Source organism: Rousettus aegyptiacus, unplaced genomic scaffold, assembly GCF_014176215.1.
Source record: "Rousettus aegyptiacus isolate mRouAeg1 unplaced genomic scaffold, mRouAeg1.p scaffold_m13_p_17, whole genome shotgun sequence".
NCBI classification, from domain to species: domain Eukaryota; kingdom Metazoa; phylum Chordata; class Mammalia; order Chiroptera; family Pteropodidae; genus Rousettus; species Rousettus aegyptiacus.
In genome coordinates this window covers 45,332,794-45,340,058 of record NW_023416292.1, presented here as the reverse complement: position 1 = coordinate 45,340,058, position 7,265 = coordinate 45,332,794, and the positions used below count along the sequence as shown (strand labels likewise).

The 7,265-nt window shown below is 34.0% G+C and overlaps 1 pseudogene; it reads right to left on the bottom strand.

Annotated features, from left to right (window-relative positions):
* Window positions 1-6,120: 6,120 nt before the first annotated feature.
* Window positions 6,121-7,061, bottom strand: LOC107499718 (annotated as a pseudogene).
* Window positions 7,062-7,265: the final 204 nt, after the last annotated feature.

Below are 7,265 nucleotides of genomic sequence, written 5' to 3'. Positions count from 1 at the left end.
TGTTAAACAAAAATAAATACCCTTTGCTAGCACTTTGTTCTGGGAGAAAGCTCCCCTTCAGCCTTTTCCCAGTTCCTCCCTATATTTTCCTGGCATCTTTGGAGCGGCTTCTGGAGCTCATAGTGAGTCAGTCTATCAGCAAGTAAGCACATGTGTTGGTTTCTTAAGAGAAATGTCTTCAACTCTCTCAGCCATCTGTCTAACTTAGCCACAACCTTCACTGGTTTTTATAGACAAAAGTTGTGGTGACTTCTCTTCCTGACACTGGAAACTGGGCTGGGAAGCCCAGTGTGGGCCCAGGACCCTTTGCTCCTCTGGAGGGACTTTTGCAATTGAGATGTCCCTCCTGATTTTTAACTGCCACACACAGGTGTGGGACTAGTTCATTCCATGTTTCCGCCTCTCTTACCAGTTTCAGGGTGACCTTTTTTGTGTGTCCTCAGTTGTAGGAATTCTGTGACTTCAGGCAATACTTCATGATGATTATTCTGTAGTTTATTTGTAATATCGATGTGATCGTAAAAGGGTGCAGGCGCATCATTAACTTACTCTGCCATCTTTACCATTTTCATCACTTTATATATGTCACCCAACCTACAGGAGGAATCAGTGGTTAATCTGATTGAGGATCCATTGTATGTAATGAATTGCTTCCTCTTGATTTTAGGGTATTGTCTATGGTTCTCAACGGTTTGATCATCATGCGTCTACAAATGGACATTTTGAGTTTATTTTACCTGGAGTTCGCTTAGCTTTTTGGATGTATAGATTTTTACCTTTCATAGGATTTGGAAATCTTTTGGCTATATTTCTTCAAATATTCTTTCTACTCTTTCTCTCTCTCTTCTCCTCCTAAGTCTCCCATTATGCATATATTAGTATTTTTGACCCATGGGTCTCTAGAGCAATGCTATTTATTTATTTATTTATTTATTTATTTATTTATTTATTTTTCCTCTCTGTTCCTCAAAATGGATAATTGCAACTGGCCTATCTTTAAATGTATTGATTCTTTCTTCTGCCACCTCAAACATTTGAGTCTCTAGTAAATTTTTTATTTCAGTTATTAATTAGACTTTACTCACAGAATTTCTAATTTGTTCTTTTTAAAAAATAATATCATGTCATTATGGATATTCTATAAATGGTGAGCCATATTCTTGTATAGGCCATACTTTTCTGTGTCTTATATTCACATTTCTCAGACTTGTTGTTGTTGAAAAATAGACATTTTAAATGTGACAACTAGACATTTCATTCTTCCCTTCATAGTCTGTTGTTATTTCTCTTGTTTATTTATTTAGTGGCTTTATGGACTAATACGGAAAAGTCTGTATTTTCTGTGTGGTCACTGAATTCTCTGCTCTATTAGCATAGCATTTAGTTAATGATTGAATAGATATTTTCTTAATTGTCTTAAACCAATAAGTCTCCCAGCCTCTGCCAAGGATTTGTCCAAAAGTGCTGTTGTACTCTTTTCGCACTCAGGCAAGCTTTTTACAACCCTGCTTTAGCTTTTATTCCCTACTTGTGCAGATTTTTAAAGTATGTTAAATGCAAAAGATTAGAGCCTTCTTAGGTCTTTCTTGCACTTACTCATATCCCTGTATATTCTGTATATATTTTTAGATTCCTAGGGACTATGCTCTCTATGGATATCCAAGTTTGAAAAATTTCCTTTAAAATTTTTTGGTCAGCTTTTTATTTGCCCCATCTGCTATTGTCGTCTTAGGTATCTATATGTTAAACAGTGGTTATTGGCTGTTTTGTTTTCAACTATTGCTCCAGGAAAAATGACTGTTCCTTATGAGCAAGCCCTGAGTCAGGTTAAATTTAAAAAATGCCCAGAGAGCAGAGTTTTCCAGAGAATAGTAGACAGGTTAGATCTGACACATTTCTGAGGACAGGGATTTGGTAGATCTCTAATTCATTCTACCATCTTTAGTGCCTAATTAGATGCTGGTACTCACACCTATATTTATTGTTAGGTGGTTGGTATTTAAGAATGTCGTAGAACTTGAGAGGGAGTTGGGAATATGGCAAGTTAAAATGTCACAGAGCCCACAGTTCTTAGAAAGATTCAAATATTTTTCTTGGATGAATGCTCCTTTTATCTTTGCCACCCTTTGGTTAACTTACATAGTTCTGAAAAGGTAGATTTTGAAAAATTTTGCAAGTGTTCGCATTGCTTTTATGGAAGAATTGAATTTTGGAGAGCCTCAATCCATTATTCAAGTAGTAAATTGGTCTACCATCTCTCTTTAAATAGACAATAACTATTATTTTTTTGATTCAATTCAGAGAGGGAGAATCTAAAAGATCATTGGAAATCCCTGTCTGAACACTTGTTCCCATAACAGTCTTCAGGGATTCTACCATTGAGCCTTATGCTTCTCGAGCGGACCCCTAGAAAGCTAGAAAAGGCTGATTGAATGTCCAATGGCTCTAGCCAAACATGTTTTTACTGTAAAATAGCTAAATAAGCATGAGTTACCACCTCTTTTATTTTGTCTTCTGGTATCTATTTTCCTCTTGGAAATCTGACTGGGCTATATATCAGCATGTATCATTAGCTATATGGATGATGCCTGGACACCTTGAAGTCTATGACAAGTTTGATAGATTGTGATCTCCTAATTGTAACCCTTATAAATAGATGGTAGGAGTGTGAAATATTGCAGTTGCAGTGAAAAACAATTTCATGGTTCCTCAAAAAGTTAAACATAGAAATGCTTTATGATCAAGCAACTTCACTCCTAGGTATATACTCAATAAAATTAAAGCAAGCATTTAAACAAAAACTTGTATACAAGTGTTTATAGCAGCACTGTTTCCAGTAACCAAAAAGGTGAAAACAACCCAAATGTCTATTAACTGATGAATGGATAAAGCAAATGTGGGATATCTCTAAAACAGAGTATTGTACAGCCATATAAAGGAATAAATACTGATATGTGTTACTACATGAGTGAATCTTGAAGATACTATGTTAAGTGAAAAAAGTCAGGCACAAAAGACCACTTAGTGTATGATTCTTTATATACGAAATATCCAGAACAGGCAAATCCAATAGAGACAGAAAATAGATTAGTGATAGTCAGGGGTTGGGTGGAGACAGGTAATAGGAAATGACTGATTAATGGATTTCCTTATGGGGTGATAAAGATGGCCTGAAAATAGATAGTGGTAATGGTCGTACAGCATTGTGAATGTACTAAATAATACTTTGCTAACTTATACACTTTAAAATGGTTAAAACAATAAATTTTCATATCATTTGTTTTTAATCACAATAAAAAAATGGACTGTGATCTGGAAGTCAGGACTATAAATCGACCATAAATATATGATGTTTATCATAATTCCTATTAGAGTGTCTGACCTACTAGAGATTGTCAATAAATTTATTTAATGAGAAAATTACAGTATATCAGTTTCTTAATGTCTTCAGTCAGAAGGATATCCTGCAGATCTGGCTATCTGTAATTGAATTCTGATTCTTTCACTTAATTTAGTTATTATTATTGTTATTAATTTATATCCAAGCATTATTATCAACTGTTGAATGTATGTGCTAAAAAATCTTTACAGGTGATTAGAAAAAAAATGTGTTTGTAAAAGCAAGGTCAAATTATTGTGGAACATGAAAAGGAGAGTAATATATTCCGAATTCTCTTTTGAAACCAACAAGTGACGGGAAGCCAAAAGACTAGTGGGGACACCTAAAGGCATATGATAATGCTAGTTGATTGGATGTAGAAGTCTAATTTGAGGGTTTGGTAATAGAAAGCCCTTTGTTACACACTTCTAAACCACTTCCTCCAACCTAATCATAGATAATATAGATTATATTTCTATCTCTATTTGCTATTTCTTTGTTTTATTTCTCAACTTGTTTAAGAATTTAATCAGAGATTAGAGTGGTGATATTTACTTCCAAGAAACATCCTAAACCATATGTTATAATCTGGTATTGCAATCTACTAAATATTTATTACTAATGTTGTTTAAGTGATAGCAGTGTTTTTAAGAAAAACAATACCAGGAATTTGTTTTTGATGTGGGTAATATTTTATGTGTAAAATAATTATAAAACTAATACATGTTATAAAACTTTTAGAAATTATAGAAAGATATAAAATAAATCATAACCTTGGAGAGAATAATTTTAAAGCATTACTTAAGATTTCCTTAGAAATTTGTTTTTATATACATACATATCTATTTACCTTTTAATAGTTACATTTTTATAAATAAATATTTAAAAATTAAAATTATGCCAATAAGTTTACTGTCTACTTTTTAATTGATGTTATAATTATTGAATATCACCCTTATTTTTTTTGAAACCATGATTTTACTACCTGCATAATATTTCACCTCATAGCATTATTCTATTTTACTTACATCTTCCTCCAGTTTGGTCTATTTACATTGTTTTTAATATTTTATTTAAAATGATGAATTGAATATTTGTGTTTATTACATCTTCATAAATTACCTTCTTAATACAGATTCTTAATTTTGAAATTATAGAGCCCAAGGGACTGAATATTTGCAAATTGACTTTCAGAGTTTGAAATAATTTATACAATCACAGGCAGTGTGATAAGAATTCTTATTTCTTTACTCTGTTATCCACAATGAGTAATATTTTTTTGTAGAAATAACCAATTTAAAAAGTTGGTATATCTTAATGGTATTCAATTTATAAAAGATATTTATTTTAAACATGACTGAGGCTTTTTGGCTACTATATTAGATTCCCAGGGATACCCCAAGTACCTAAACATGAATGACTTCAAACAATAGAAATATATTGTCTAAGAGTTCTGGAGCCTAGAAGTCTGAAATCAAAGTTTTGTCGAGACCATGTTTTCTCTGATAGCTTTAGTGGAGAAAGCTTCTTTGCCTCTTCTAACATCTGGTATTTTCCAACAATCTTTGACATTTCTGAGCTTTATCCCAATGTAAATGCATTATTCCAGTAACATGGACATCTTCTTTCCTGCATGTCTTCACATTGTCTTATTTCTATGCATGTCTGTGCCCAAATTTCTCCCTCTTACAAGGACATCAGTCATATTGAATTTGAGCCTACCCTAATGTCTTCCATTTTACTTTGATTACCTCTGTAAAGACCTTATTTCCAAATAAAATTACATTCTCTGGTATTGGATTTAGAACTTCATCATAACTTTTTCTTAGGGGAGGGTGCAATTCAAACCATAACAACTACTTACATCTTTTTGTTTATTTTATTAATATTCTTAATCGGGGGTCCCCAATCCCCCAGGCTGCATACAAGTACTGGTCTTTAGCCTGTTAGCAACCTGGCCACACAGCAGGAGGTGGGCAAGTAAACAAAGCTTAATCTGTATTTGCAGCTATTCTCTAGCACTAACATCACTGCCTCAGCTCTACTTCAGATCATCAGGCATTAGATTCTCATATGAGCACTGACTGGTCCCTGGTGACAAAAAGGTCGGGGACCACTGTTCTTGATTTTTCCATTAAGAGAGTTTTACAAGTTTATTTAATTAGATTTTTTTTCTATTTAAGGATATCATGTTATTATTTACATAGTAAATATTTTGTTTGTTATTTGTTATAAATTTTATCTATTGTTTTTAAAAGCTATTACACATTATTCATTACATTATTTTCATCTTTTTATTTTACTTTTCCAAGATAAATAGTGTGTTAAAAAGCCTTTCCCTAATTTGAGAGTAGAAATATTGTTAAGAGTTTATGTTAAACTCTTATCCTTTTTAAAATTTATTTTGGTAAGTTGTATGAAGAAAGTATCTATCTTCCTTTTTTCTTTCCTTCTTCCCTCCTTTTCTCCCTTTAATATTTATAACAAATAATTTTTGTAAAATGTTTTAAACTTTTCTCCTGACCTAGAAGTAGAAGCTACTTCTTGGAAATATAATTCTCTAGCCATGTTTGTGCATACACACACAGTTTGTGTACACACAAACAACACATGGGAGAGCAGTGTTAAAGCACTGAGGGTTGGTAGATAACCAAAGGCAAGAGCGTCGGAGAAAATGTGCAGTAATAATCTCCTGATTCAGGCCTGAAGGGATACTATGAATTTTTTTATTATTCAAAGACTCATTTTTCCTGGGTCCAATTTTTTTTTTTACAAAGTATGGTCTTCTTGAGGGTTGACTTTACTTCATGGTTTCTCAGATAGTACATGATGCGGTTGAGGAGTGGGACAATGACAGTATAGAGAAGAGATATCACTTTGTTGGAATTGTAAGTATACATAAGCTTGGGGTAAGCATAAGTGAAAAGTGTCATGGAATAGAAGAGGCACAGGTGGAAAATGCTTTTTGCCAGCCCTGAGAAGAAGGGATTCTGATAATGCTTGTGATAATAATGACATAATTGCTACCACTACGCAAAGGGGAACAGCAATGATCATGAGAGCCAAGAAGTCCACCAGCTCAGCTTGTGAGGAATTTTCACAGGAGACATTGAGGAGTGGAGAGATATCTCAAAAGTAGTGATTGATACATGCCATACCACAGTAGTGAAACCGGGCTATAAAAACCATCTTAATCATGGCAGTCATGAGTCCACAGAACCAGCATCCTCTCTAGCCAATGCACCACAGAACTGGTTGGTCATGATGACTGGGTAGTGTAGTAAATTACAAATGGCTACATAGTGGTCAAAGGCCATGACAGCAAGGAGAATATACTCAGGGCAGACAAAGGTCACAAAGAAATAAAGTTGAGTTATGCATCCATTAGAGGAAATGATCTTGTCATGGTTGAGGAAGTCTACCAGCATTTTGGGGCTGATGACCATGACATACCACAACTCCAGGAAAGAAAGATGACTCAAAAAGAAGTACATGGGTTTGCACAACTGTCCATCACTGTGGATGGCTAGGATGATAAGAAAGTTCTCTAGCAGTGTCAGCAGGTAGATTGCCAGAAAAAAAAAAAGAGGAGAAGCTGAAAGCCTGACTGTGTTGGAAATCCCAGGAGAATAAAATGTGTTGTCACGGTTTGATTGTCTGTCTCCAGAATTTTGGTGATCATGATTGGCTGTGGGCACAGAAAAGTAAATTCCTTCTATGTCCCAAGCATCAACCTATGGTTATTGACATTGATAAAACCCACCACCAATAACCTTATGAATATTAGGGAGTTTATATATATTTTTCAAATTAGGCCTAGAAATAATTTGTCCAAGGTCACACAGAATGAAATTGGACTCTCCCGACTCCAAGTTCAATGCTTTTC